General features: G+C 45.6%; 1 protein-coding gene across 4 annotated transcripts in view; it reads left to right on the top strand.

Annotated features, from left to right (window-relative positions):
- KCNMB2 (potassium calcium-activated channel subfamily M regulatory beta subunit 2) overlaps positions 1 to 14,684 on the top strand; it is a 177,342-nt gene that overhangs the window by 138,702 nt on the left and 23,956 nt on the right. The gene's annotated exons all lie outside the window — the stretch shown is intronic.

The raw sequence follows: 14,684 nt of genomic DNA, 5'->3' as shown, positions 1-14,684 counted from the left end.
TTAACTAACTTCTACTTAAATATTCTAATTTAATTTAATTTTCGGTTTCTGTTCTGCCTTTCATGGCAGATCAGCCACTTCAAGGAAGACTACAATAAGATTAGAGGGTGGCCACTGTAAATGGATCACATTAAAATGACACTTAAGTGCTGTAAGGAAGATAAGCTTACAGATATTATCTGAAATTGCTTAGATCTCAGAATATGCATCCTGAGCCCTTAGAGACTGGATTCCTTCACACTTCATATGGTTTTTAATGAGGTTTTCTTGTGGCATGCAATAGCTCACAACAGATTAGTTACATTAGACATGGTTTTCAATTTGTGGTTCTACATAATGAAATTATGCTTGGTTCAAATACCCTAAAACTGCTATTGCCAAATTAATCTCAGCGTGCGCATTCCAGGAACATTGTTTTCTAAATACCCAGCATGAGAGAGTAACTAGCCCAGCCTTACATATGTGTATGGCCCCTATGTGCCACTAGAAGGTGTTCCAGTGTTTCGTAGTCCTGTGTATTGGCCAAAGGGGTAGACGTTAGCCATGACGGTCTCAACAAAAATCTCTCTGAAGGCAATGGAAAAACATTTTGCAAGACCTTATTGGGAAAGTGCACCATATGAGATGTCTCTAGAATCCTCTTTACTTAGCTTCTGTATCTAAGACATTTTAGATATAATATGAGTAACACTAAAACAGCATAGTTCTTACTTGATGTAGGCTTGTACTCAAATGTCAGCATCTCTATCCAGTCAGAGCTAGTATAGCGGCACAGACACCACTTGAAAAATCACGATGGATCCCACCTGGCCCGGTGGACCCTCACCTACAAATCTTTAGAGACCTTGTGTTACATTACTTGAAATCTATGGAGGATCGCCCAGTTAAGACTTTTCACAATTTGACCCATACTAAAATACAAGCCCTTCGGGTCTCTTTCAGATAATCATATCACTGTAAAACTGGCTGACAAGGCCTCCCTTGTCAGCCAGTGGTAGTTCTGGACATACTTTTGTACAAGGAGGAAATGTAGCGACAATTAAGTGACACTAGCAGATGACCTCACAGGCAATATTATTGACATGATTATTGAATTACTACAGCAAGCCTCAGAGGTTTTTTGATAAGCAAGAATCGGCCTTCTTGAGAGTTTCTAGTCCTAGACGGCCAGTATTGTATGGGGTACTAAAAGTGCATAAGATGGTGGTAAGGCCACCTTGTAGACCTATAATATCCACTAATGGGTCAGGCTTGGAGCCTTTGGCATAATTTTTTGATACTTTTTATAAACACACGTCAGATCAGCTCATTCATTTTTGCAAGACTTGTCCCATATGTTATGCAAACTGCAATTTACAGGCATTATCCATGGATTCATTTCTAGTGAGTATGGACATTGAATCCTTATAGACTAGCATCCTGCAACAGAAGAAGTATTGGATCATTGCCCTATACCAAAGCGCATATCTATGACATTCCTTGTAGAGATACTGTAGCCAAGCTTGTCCTGTGAGAATTATTTTCTTTTTGATGCCCAATTTGTTGTGTTCCGTGGCCGAAGACGGCCGCGACTGCATCCCCCCACCTAACCTGGACTGGCAGGCCACCGCGGTAGCGTCGGGTAAGTCATGGGAAACTGAGGCCTGTAGTCCCCACGCGCCGGCGTGGACATCCGCGATGGTCCCCAGGCTTGGGAGCCGTCTCTGCTCCCTCCTCGCAGCATTGGGCGGCTTCCCCTGCGGGCCGGGAATCCAAGATGTCCGCCGCCATTCTTAGGCATGAGGCCGCGCCTCCTCACTAGATTTAAAGGGACCTCGTCCCTTTAAGTGCCTGCACCTGTGTTCAATGAGCCAGATCAGAGGAAGTATATAAGGAGACTTCCTCTGCTCATTCCTTGACTTGGCAACTTTTGGGTTAGTCGAGTCTGATTGCTTCAGTGAGTCTTCTTGTGCTTCGGACTCTTGCTTCTTGGTCCCTGTCTTGTCTTAGTGATTCCTGGTTCCTGACTTCGGATTGGCAAGCGGTGATTCCTGGTGTGTGACTTCGGACTGGCAAGCGGTGTTTCCTGGTGTGTGACTTCAGACTGGCAAGCGGCGATCCCTTGGTGTGTGACCTCGGACTTGTAAGCGACGATCCTCTGGCACTTGACCTTGGACTTCTTCTGGGCCATCATCTCCAAGGGCCCACCTAAGTCCCAGCGGGCTGGGTCCCTATGGGCTCCTCCCAGGGGGACCGTGGGCTTCCAGGGGTGAAGCTCCAGTTAGCCCTTGCACCAATCTCACGACTCCTTGACCTCTCAAAGGTCCACCTAAGTCCCAGCGGCCCGGGTCCCTATGGGCTCCTCCTGGGGGGACCCCGGGCTTCCAGTGGCAAAGACTCAGTTGTCTCCTTGACTTCACGACTCCTCGTCTGCCTCCATAGTCACCTCAGTCTCCAGTGCCGAGGATCAGCTGCTCGCATCTTCTGTTCTGCCTCGCCACCCAATGGGAGAACCTACGGATCCACCTCCTAAGGTATACCATCCTCCCGTTGGTCCAAGGGTTCACAAGCCTGAGCATAACACAATTTTATCATCAGTGGCACGTTATGGCAATGGGATCTCTAGTAGCTCCAGATGTTGCTAATATTTATGTTTCTATGTTTGAAGAAGCATATGTGTACAATTCAGGCATATACCAATTTGGACACAATACATAGATGACATATTTTTTATTTGGGAAGGTCAAGAAAGCCATTTATTGTCATTTTACACATGGTTGAGTAATTTGGACCAGAATTTGAAAGTCCCAGTGCAGTATAGCAGAACATCTATTTCATTTCTCAATATGACCATTTACAAACAAGATACTACTATTCTGATTGATCTCTATTGCAAACCTTGCAAGAGAAACAATCTCTTTAGATTCCAAAGTTACCACTTGAGGGTTTTTAAATGGTCAGTCAATTTCTTAGAGCACAGCGCATCTGCACAGGTTTGGTACAGTATAAATGACAGTCCAAAGATCTCACTCAGCAGTTCTTGGAAAGACGATACCCAAAGAAAGCAGTCAAGCAAGCATGGATTCTCTACCTGGGAAATATCAAGCTTGATGGACTCTCTACCTGGGTAATATCAAGCTAGGTTGAGAGAACATTGCACAAATCTCATCTTTGGGTGAGTTTCCTCACTCCGAGGATCATCAAATGTTCACAAGAGAGCACTGTTCTGTTCATACATCTCACATTGAATGTCTAAGTGCGAAAAAATGATCACAATTTGCAGTAACTTAGCTCTTCGCATAGGTATTAGCGCAAATTGCGATAAACTCCCTATTACCATAAAACACGCCCTTTTCCCATCGCATGCGATATTTAACGCATTTTGATAAATCCAGGCCAAAGTGATATGTGTGTTAATACTATGATGGGCCAGCATTGGACTCATCCCACCTCTCATATAAAGATAACCTGCAAATCATATTCTGACTGCCCCACTAATAACATCATCTGTGCAATACAGTGTCTGTGTCAGTTGGTGTACATTAGACTCGCAGAATCCATACTTGTCTCAGAAAACACCAGAGTCAGATCAACAATCAAACACTAAATGCCCTGATGGTTAAACACTATATAGATTATCAGCGCACTTTTGCAGATTTACAGCGGACAGTACTGCAAGTTATTTGGACATCCATTAAGGGCGGAGATATTACAGTAATGTTGAATTATCAAGAATAGAGATGAATTTTTGATTTCAATACTATCATTCCATATGGACTCAAAGAGGACTTTGGTATACTATATATTAGCTTTGAAATTATTTCTATCTATCAGCAGTATGAACTTTGACCTATCAGAGAAGGGCGACCAAAATGATAAGGGGCAGGAATGCCTGTCCTATGAGGAAAGGCTAAAAACGTTAGGGCTCTTCAGTTTGGAGAAAAGATAACTGAGGGAGGATATGATAGAAGTCCACAAAATCATGAAAGGACTTGAACAAGTTAATGTAAATCGGTTATTTACTCTCTCAGATTGTTGCGACCGTCGCTGCCCGACATCTCCACTCCGCCCTCCTTACCTCTTTGGCGACTCCCTCTTTGGCTGCCGCGGCGTCATCTTGCCGACCTCCTCCGGCGTTCCTGGACTGGCTCGACGCTGCCTTCTGCCATGTTCTCCTGAAGCCTAAGGGCGCGCACGCGGCACGGCCCCGACTGAAGTACCAGTGTTGGCGCGAACCTCAAGGGCGTTCCCCTGAGATGACATCATCATCACCAGATATTTAAGGTCTCTTCTTTTGCTAGCTAGTTAAGTTAGCAAAGGGTTTCCTACCTAGCTGCCTCCAGGTATCACTGTGGATGGGATTCCCTCTCCGCATACCTTGCTACTCTGCCTCCTCAGACTTTACCTGCTCCTCAGGGGCCTCGCTCTTTCTTTTACTTTTCAGGTCGCAGTCTGGAACCGGTACTCGCTCCTCGAGGGCCCACGTTCCCGGACCTGCTACCGAATATAACTTCTGCCAGGAAGTCACCGCTGCCTACACACCAGTGAGTTACCATCTCTCTCTCAGAGCTTTCCCTGGAACCAGGTACTCGCTCCTCGAGGGCCAACTTCATTCCAGCTCCTGGGCTGTTCCAAGAGACTATTGTGTGAGTGTTACCATCAAGGTTCTGTTCCTGAACTCTGCATACTCTGCCTACTCACTATCTCAGTTTCTCTACAGCTCAGCCATCCTGGGATCGCTGTTCCAGTGCCTGAGGGACTACAGCCCAGGCGGGCTGTTCAAGCTCACTACTGCCACCTCTGGTGGTTCTCTAAAACAGTTTAATAAAAGAACTAGTGTGTGTCTCCCAACTCTGAGCCTGACCGGTGGTCCCTCTCGGGATCTTCCCCCGTGGGTGTGGTCATCTGCCACTGGCCCAAGGATCCACCCACAATTATCACAAATAATAACACAGATAATAAAAGGATCAGAGGGCACTCCATGAAGTTAGCAAGTAGCTCATTTAAAACAAATCAAAGAACATTGTTTTTCACTCAGTGCATAATTAAGCTCGGGAATTCATTGCCAGAGGATGTGAATTCATTGCCATAGGATGTGGTTACAGTAGTTAGTGTAACTGGGTTTAAAAAAGGTTTGGATAAGTTCCTAGAAGATAAATCCATAAACTGCTATTATGGTAATTAATAAGGAATAGTAGCTTGTGACCTATCTAATGTTTGGGTACTTGCCAGGTACTTGTGACTTGGATTGGTCACTGTTGGAAACAGGATACTGGGCTTGATGGACCCTTGGTCTGACCCAGTATGGCACATCATGTTCTTATCTCCGGTCTTTTGTCCCTTTTAAAATGGCAACTGTGCAGCTATACCAGCTCTGACTGTATAGAGACGCTGACATTTGCAATACAAACCTATATCAAGTGAGAACTATGCTCTTTTAGTCTCACTCATACCTAAAACCTCTTTGATACAGAAGCTAAGTAAAGTGGACTAGAGACATCTCATATGGTGCACTTTCCCAGTAGTTGTTAGGTTTTGTAGGTTTCGTGGACCCTTCGCCCGAGGTGGGGGTTGACACTATCTGAGGGGTTGGGCCCCACAGGTCCCCACCGTTGGGAGGCGAGGTAGACTGGAAACACAGGCAACAGGACCATGGCTGTAGCCCAGGAGAGAGGAGGCATAGAAGAGCTGTCTGCGTCACAGCCACGTGATCGCAGGCACCTGCACTGAAGCAGTACTGCGGGGTGTCCCGAGGAGCGGGGTCTGAGAGAGACATTTGAATGGCATCGCAGGTCAGGAGATAGGAGATACCAAAGGAAGGATCTCCAATGCAGAAGCGCACAGGGCAGGCCCCAAGGAATGGGGAATGTGGAGACAGGACCCCTGATGAGGTAACACTGAGGTGGCCCCGAGGAGCAGGGAAGCGTGGAGATAGGCTCTCTGGTGTGGTAACGTTGAAGCTACCCCGAGGAGCGGGGAAGTGTAGATACAGGATCTCTGGTGTAACACTGAGGCTACCCCAAGGAGCGGGGAAGCGTAGAGACAGGATCTCTGGTGTGGTAGTGTTGAGGCTACCCCAAGGAGCGGGGAAGCATAGAGACAGGGTCTCTGGTGTGGTAGTGTTGAGGCTACCCCAAGGAGTGGGGAAGCGTGGAGACAGAATCTCTGGTGAAGTAGTGCAACGGCTACCCCGAGGAGCGGGGTAGCGCAGAGACAGAGTCCCAGGAAAGGAAGCGCAGAGCAGGCCCCCGAGGAGTGGGTACCCAGAGCCAGAGTCCTCAATCAGAGAGCAGAGATCCAAGGCAGGAACCGCAGGTCCGGAGAATAGGAACAAGCACCAGAGGAGCTCAGGGAACTCGTTGCCAAGTCGGTTAGCGTAGGCCAAAGGAGGTGCTTAAGTATCTCAGACTTGTGATGTTATCAGCCAGGGATGACCCTGGAGTTCCCGCCATTGGGCCTTTAAAGGGAGGACAGATGGCGAGCGTGCGCCTAAGGAGGCGCACGCTCGCCATCTGTCAGCGGCGTCCCAGCCGCCATCTGTCAGCGGCGTCCCAGCGCCATCTGTCAGCGGCGTCCCAGCCGCCACGTGGAGCACAGAGAGCCAGGAGGAATGCAGCGGTAGCGGCTGGCCACAGCCGCGAGTTCACCAGGAGTGGAGAGCCAGGCATGACATGACGTGAGTTGGGTCAGCCGCGGATGGCTGCGGCCAATGGTCATAACAGTAGTGTCTTGCAATAAGTTTTACATTGGCTTTAGAGAGATTTTTGTTGAGACCATCATGGCTAATAGCTAACATCTATTCCTTTTGCCCCTGATGCAGATCTATGAAACACTGGAACAGTGTCAGGCAGCAGAATAGGCAGCACAATCATTGAAGATGTGCAAACAGTCACCTTGAAATTGTGTTTTAATTGCAGTATATAAAAATTTTAAAAAAACAGCAAGTGTTCAAAGACCGATGATTATGCTTAATGAGTGTTAATGAGTGTGACGCAGCATCTCTGAATATACGAAGGTCACTATGAACCAAATCTTTTACATAGAAACATAGAAACATAGAAACATAGAAATGACGGCAGAAGAAGACCAAACGGCCCATCCAGTCTGCCCAGCAAGCTTCACACGTTTTTTTCTCTCATACTTATCTGTTTCTCTTAGCTCTTGGTTCTATTTCCCTTCCACCCCCACCATTGAAATATCTAGCTTGATTAGTTAGGGGTAGTAGGGGTAGTAACCGCCGCAATAAGCAAGCTACACCCATGCTTATTTGTTTTACCCAGACTATGTTATACAGTCCTTATTGGTTGTTTTTCTTCTCCCCTGCTGTTGAAGCAGGGAGCTATGCTGGAAATGCGTGATGTATCAGTCTTCTCCCATGCCGTTGAAGCAGAGAGCCATGCTGGATAAGCATCGAAAGTGAAGTATCGGACACAATTGGTTTGGGGTAGTAACCGCCGTAACAAGCCAGCTACTCCCCGCTTTGTGAGTGCGAACCCTTTTTTCTTCTCCCCTGCCGTTGAAGCAGAGAACTTTGCTGTATATGCATTGAAGGTGAAGCATCAGGCTTATTTGGTTTGGGGTAGTAACCGCCGTAACAAGCCAGCTACTCCCCTCTTTGTGAGTGTAAATCCATTTTTCCACATTTCCTCTTGCTGTTGAAGCTTAGAGCGATGTTGGAGTCACAGTAAGCATGTGTATGTTTATTGAATAAGGGTATTGTCTCCAGGCAGTAGCTGTCATTCTGGCGAGTCACCCACTCTTCATTGGCGGCCTCTTGACTTTATGGATCCACAGTGTTTATCCCACGCCCCTTTGAAGTCCTTCACAGTTCTGGTCTTCACCACATCCTCCGGAAGGGCATTCCAGGCGTCCACCACCCTCTCCGTGAAGAAATACTTCCTGACATTGCTTCTGAATCTTCCTCCCTGGAGCTTCAAATCGTGACCCCTGGTTCTGCTGATTTTTTTCCTACGGAACAGGTTTGTCGTTGTCTTTGGATCATTAAAACCTTTCAAGTATCTGAAAGTCTGTATCATATCACCTCTACTCCTCCTTTCCTCCAGGGTGTACATATTTAGATTCTTCAATCTCTCTTCGTACGTCATGCGATGAAGATCCTCCACCTTCTTGGTCGCCCTTCTCTGTACCGCTTCCATCTTGTCTTTGTCTTTTTGTAGATACGGTCTCCAGAACTGAATACAGTACTCCAGGTGAGGCCTCACCAAGGACCTGTACAAGGGAATAATCACTTCCCTTTTCTTACTCGATATTCCTCTCTCTATGCAGCCCAGCATTCTTCTGGCTTTTGCTATCGCCTTGTCGCATTGTTTCGCAGACTTCATATCATTAGACACTATCACCCCAAGGTCCCTCTCCTGCTCCGTGCACATCAGCTTTCCCCCCCCCCCCCCCCCCCATCGAATACAGTTCATTCGGATTTCCACTCCCCTTATGCATGACTTTGCACTTCTTGGCATTGAATCTGAGCTGCCATATCTTCGACCACTCTTCCAGTTTCCTTAGATCCCGTCTCATTCTCTCCACTCCTTCCGGCATGTCCACTCTGTTGCTGATCTTCGTGTCATCCGCAAAAAGACAAACCTTACCTTCTATCCCGTCCGCAATGTCGCTCACAAAGATATTGAACAGGACCGGTCCCAACACCGATCCTTGCGGTACACCACTTAAAACCGCTCTCTCTTCAGAGAAGGTTCCATTTACCATCACACATTGTCTTCTGTCCGTCAGCCAATTTGCAATCCAGGTCACCACCTCGGCCCTCACTCCTAAGCTTCTCGTTTTATTCACCAGTCTCTTGTGCGGAACCGTATCAAAAGCTTTGCTGAAATCCAAGTATATGATATCAAGCGCTCTTCCTCGATCCAATTCCTTGGTTACCCAGTCAAAAAAGTTAATCAGATTTGTCTGACAGGATCTTCCCCTGGTGAATCCATGTTGCCTCTGGTCCATCAATTCTCCGGACTGTAGATAGTTCACTATTCTCTCTTTCAGCAGTGACTCCATTACTTTTCCCGCCACCGAAGTGAGGCTAACCGGTCTGTAGTTGCCAGCCTCCTCCCTATTCCCACTCTTGTGAAGCGGGACCACCACCGCTCTTCTCCAATCACTCGGCACCACTCCCGTTTCTAGGGATCTATTGAACAGGTCACACAGCGGAGCTGCCAGAACATCTCTGAGCTCCCTCAATATCCTTGGATGAATCCCATCAGACCCCATGGCTTTGTCCACTTTCAGGTTCTTTAGCTCTTCCCACACATTTTCTACTGTAAAAGGATTTTCATCTATTCCACTTCCCTCCAGTTTCTTGTTGTGTAGAGATGGTCCTTCTCCAGGGTCTTCTTTAGTGAACACAGAGCTGAAGTATTTGTTTAATATGTCTGCCATTTCTTCGTCTCTCTCCACACATTGATCATTACCACCTTTCAATTTCACTATACCACTTTGGACCTTTCTCTTTTCGCTGATGTATCTGAAAAATGTTTTGTCACCATTTTTTATCTCCTTGGCAATCCTCTCTTCTGCTTGACTTTTTGCCAACTTGATTAATTTCTTTGTCTCCCTCAGTTGATACAAATATTCTTCTTTGTGCTCCTTCCTTTGGGATCTTTTATATTTCTTGAATGCTATTCTTTTAGCTTTAATTTTGTCAGCCACCTCCTTTGAGAACCAGATAGGTTTCAATTTTCTTTTGCTTTTCTTTACATTTCTAACATATAGAGCAGTTGCCTTGGTGATTGCTCCTTTTAGATTGGTCCACTGTTGATCCACATCTCTCTCGTTCTCCCATCCTTTAAGTTCTTCCTCCAGGTACTTCCCCATTTCCTCAAAGTCTGTGTTTTTGAACTGTAAAACTCGGGTCTTTGTGGTTCTTTTCCCTATTCTTTTAGTGATATTAAACCATACCGTTTGATGATCACTACTGCTGAGGTGGGCGCCCACCTGGACATCTGAGACATTATCTGCATTAGTGAGCACTAAGTCGAGTATAGCTCCTTCTCTCGTGGGTTCCAACACCATTTGTTTGAACAAAGATACTTGCATGGCATCCACTATCGCTCTACTATTTTTAGTTTCTGCAGATGGGATTTTCCAGTCTACATCTGGCATATTAAAGTCACCCACGATCACCACTTCTCCCTTCTTACCTATCTTATGGATGTCTTCAACCAGATCTCTGTCCAGCTCTTCCTTTTGGTTTGGAGGCCTGTAAACCACTCCAATATAAATGGACGTTCCGTCATCTTTTTTTAGGTCGAGCCATAGAGCTTCTTCCTTACCCCAACTTCCTTGTAGCTCAGATGCTTGGATGTTGTTTCTAACATAAAGAGCCACACCTCCCCCTTTTCTATCCTCTCTGTCCTTCCTTAACAAGTTGTAGCCTGGTATTGTTGTATCCCATTCATGAGATTCTGTGAACCATGTTTCTGTGATAGCAACAATGTCCAATTCTGCCTCAGTCATTAGGGCCTGCAGATCTGGGATTTTATTTCCCAAACTATGAGCATTTGTGGTCATAGCCTTCCAGGTACTCTCTTTAAGGTTATTGCTTTTCCTGGACTCCTTATAAGATATTAGTTGAGATTTGCTATTCACTTCACTCTCTCTTTACATGATATTTTGTTACTGATTGTGACTGAAGTCTCAACACTTACACATGGTGAATTGGGAATAATTGTTTACATAATTATTCACCTTGACGGGTTCAGTTTTGGTCAGTATTGACACCAGTGGTTCAGGAAGAAGACAGATTGTCAATATCTATGTAGTCTAGAGCAGTGGTTCTCAACCTTTTTTCGGCCGGGACACACCTGACAGATGGTTCTCACATACAGAGATACGCTGAACATGTGACCATCACGGGGCTAAATATAAACATACATTCTGCATCCACAGGAACCTCCTTGACCCCCAACAATGGATGCAGAGCAGAACTAGGGCATTTCCCATACAACTGCAGAACTAGGGCATTACCCTTACAACTAGGGCATTACCCATACAACTGCCCCATCATTTCCAAAACCATCCCCAACAGCAGCACCCACAAAACTCCATGGTATACCCCTGAACTAAAAAATACCAAAAGACTCCTTCGCCAAGCTGAAAAAACCTGGAGAAGACTTCCATCTCCTCATCACCTCGACAGATACAGAACACTCCTTTACATTTACAGAACCGACACTGATAAAGCCAAGCGTGAATTCTACGGAAAAAAAATTCATCAACATCAACACAACCCCAGAGCACTATTTGATTTCGTCGCCAAATTGACACAACCCAACCACATCACTCCATCCTCAGACGGCAACGCAAAGACCTGCGATGATCTTGCCCGTTTCTTCTCTGAGAAAATCACCAACTCATAGCTTGCAAACCCAATACAAACGAAGATCCACCAACCCCAACCAACGAACCACCAACATCTGGACCAACTTTGAGCCCATCGCATCAACCGAAGTAAAGAAGATCATCCAGAAAATCAACCCAACCTCACACCCCATCGACACAATCCCAGTCAAGACCCTCAAACTCATCCCTGACATCATCACCAAATCCATCACAGACATAATAAACACCTCACTTGAACAAGGCATTTACCCGGAAGCACTTAAATGTGCCATAATTAAACCCATCCTCAAAAAACCACACCTCAACCCATCCGACCTCTCCAACTACAGACCTATCTCAAATCTCTCCTTCATATCCAAGATCATTGAGAAACACGTGAATACCCAACTATCCGAGCACCTAGAAAGTCAAAACATCCTTTTCACCAACCAGCATGGCATCAGAAAATCCCTAAGCACCAAGACCCTCCTCCTATCACTCACAGACACAGCACTAAGAGGCACTAAGAGGCATCGATGCTGGTCACTCCTACCTCCTCATCCTTCTGGACATCTCTGCCGCCTTCGACACCGTGAACCATGACATACTCATGACACGACTGGTGGAGATCGGCCTAAGTGAAAACACCCTCAATTGGTTCCATTCATATCTATCCAACAGATCCTACAAAGTTCACCTCAACAACTGCGAATCAGAACAACACCCACTCCCCCACGGAGTTCCACAAGGATCCTCCCTTTCATCAACCCTGTTCAATATATATATGCTCCCGCTCTGTAAATTCCTCTCCAGCATGAACCTCATCTTCTACATCTACGCAGATGACGTCCAGATTCTGCTCCCCATCAAAGAAAACCTAACCAACATCGCACTCTGGGACACCCTCGCCACACAAATAAAGAACCTCCTCATGCAGATATCCCTTACCCTCAACCACAAAAAAACTGAAATACTACACATAGCAAACAAACCTCCCACCAAAACCAACAAAGACATCGCCTCCAGCCAACCAGACTCTCGCCTCATCAATGAGGTCAGAGATCTCGGCATCACCCTGGACTCCGATCTCAACATGAAAAAACACATTAGCACGACAATCAAAGAGGGCTTCTACAAACTACTAGTCCTCAAAAAACTCAAACCACTACTTTTCCAAAATGACTACTGCACAGTACTCCAATCCCTCATTCTATCCAAGTTGGATTACTGTAACTCCCTCCTCCTCGGACTGCCCGCCTCCACATTAAAACCCCTCCAGCTGCTCCAAAATGCAGCCGCCAGATCCCTCACAAACACCAACCGTTCCGAACACATCACCCCAATACTAAAACAACTCCACTGGCTCCCCATATCACACAGATCACAATACAAAATTCTCACCATACTTCACAAATCGATCAACACCCAAAATATCAAGTTGACCAACGACCCTCCCCGATCACAACACTACCACAAAAACCTGCGATCTCAAAACACAGGTCTACTCACAATACCCCACACTAAACTAGCACGCCTCTCCTCCACCAGACAACGCACTTTCTCTGTAGCAGGCCCCACCCTCTGGAATAAACTTCCCCTCCAACTCAGGCTGGAACCCTCCATCCACTCATTCAAAAAGAAACTGAAAACATGGCTATTCCTTAAAGCCTATCAACACACAACCTAACCCCCACTCCCCGTCTCCCCAGCCTTCCTTCACCCTACCTATCCCCTACCTTCCCCCCACCCCACCATTAGCCCTCCTAAGCTCTCTTTTTGCAAACTTCGTTCATCTGGCTTCCAGCATTGAGCCCCTCCACCATACTAACCTTCCTCAACATCTATAATTATTCTCGTTAAATGTTATTCTTGCCACCTATTCTCCTTCTTAAGTTAATGCGAAAATAAGTTACAATGTTAATGCGAAAATAAGTTACAATGTTACAATGTTATAATGTTTTAATGTAAAATAGTTTGACCTCTAGTCATACTATTCCATTTGTTTTGATATGAACCGATGTGATGTACGCTAACGAATGTCGGTATATAAAAGCAATAAATAAATAAATAAAATAAATAAACTCACCATACAAAAAGATATTCTGGTTCAGATGACATCTCAGTAAAAGCAAAGCAGACTCCCTTTACTACCAGGCACAATAGTCCTCCTTATGAAAAGGCAATAATTTACCACTAATGCATGTCCTATTGAGAAAACACAACAAATAAGATTCATACAAATGTCTACATGCTAGTAAAATATCTTACCTCGGTCACACACTCAGAACTGACTTCACCAAGAACAGAAAGACCACAAATTATAAATATGGAGACAGAAACTGGAATGGAAAACCAAAAAAAGCCACTCTGCATTAGGTGCAAACCTGGAGAAATGGAAAGAGAAATATAGCACCTAACATAATAATGCACACAAACTAACCAGCACAAAGTTACACCTGTATTATGGAATTCATTCAAACAGTAACAACCCAACCTATGAAAAGGCAACACTACAAATATTAAACTAAGCCCTAAACACTAAAATACCTCCTATTAGGAAAACAGAACAAGCCAAGCTGCTATAGATCCCCACAAAGAAATAATTGTAAAACTATATTAATAAATGTTTTAAAACAGCTGATGAAAAGAATAACGTCCAACAATTATAAACTCATAAAAATTATTAAAAATTGTCCGAATATCAATAAAATATTTCAAAACAGCAGACACCTCACATAATACCCAATAATTTAAATGGCAGTCAATCAAGCAAAATAAACTTAAAATGCCACCTTTACTTACTCTCTCCAGCAACTCTCCTACTCTTTTCCCTTGAAAGCACATACCAGGAGCAGCAGCGGCTGCTGAAGCTCTGTCCTCATGGTCCTCTTCTTTAGGGCCCACAACAAGTCACTCACACACACACACACACCCCAATTAAACCCTACGACCAGTCTGTCTCACACACAGACACCAGTCACCTCCCTGCCCAGTCTGTCTCTCTCTTTCTCACAGAAACACATCACCTCCCTGTCCAGTCTATCTCTCTCTGTCTCTCACACACACTCCAGTCACCTCCCTGAGCATACACAACCCAGTCACCTTCCTGCTAGTCTGTCTCTCACACACAACCCAGTCACCTCCCTATCCAGTCTCTGTCTCTCATACACAACCCAGTCACCTCCCTGACCAGTCTCTGTCTCTCACACACAACCCAGTTACCTCCCTGCCCAGTCTATCTCTTCTCTCACACACACCCCAGTCACCTCCCTGCCCAGTCTCTGTCTCTCACACACACCCCAGTCACCTCCATGCCCAGTCTCTGTCTCTCACACACACACACACTTTGCTTAGAGCCC

The sequence above is a fragment of the Rhinatrema bivittatum genome, chromosome 9, assembly GCF_901001135.1.
Source record: "Rhinatrema bivittatum chromosome 9, aRhiBiv1.1, whole genome shotgun sequence".
NCBI classification, from domain to species: domain Eukaryota; kingdom Metazoa; phylum Chordata; class Amphibia; order Gymnophiona; family Rhinatrematidae; genus Rhinatrema; species Rhinatrema bivittatum.
This window is presented reverse-complemented; position numbering and strand designations above follow the sequence as displayed.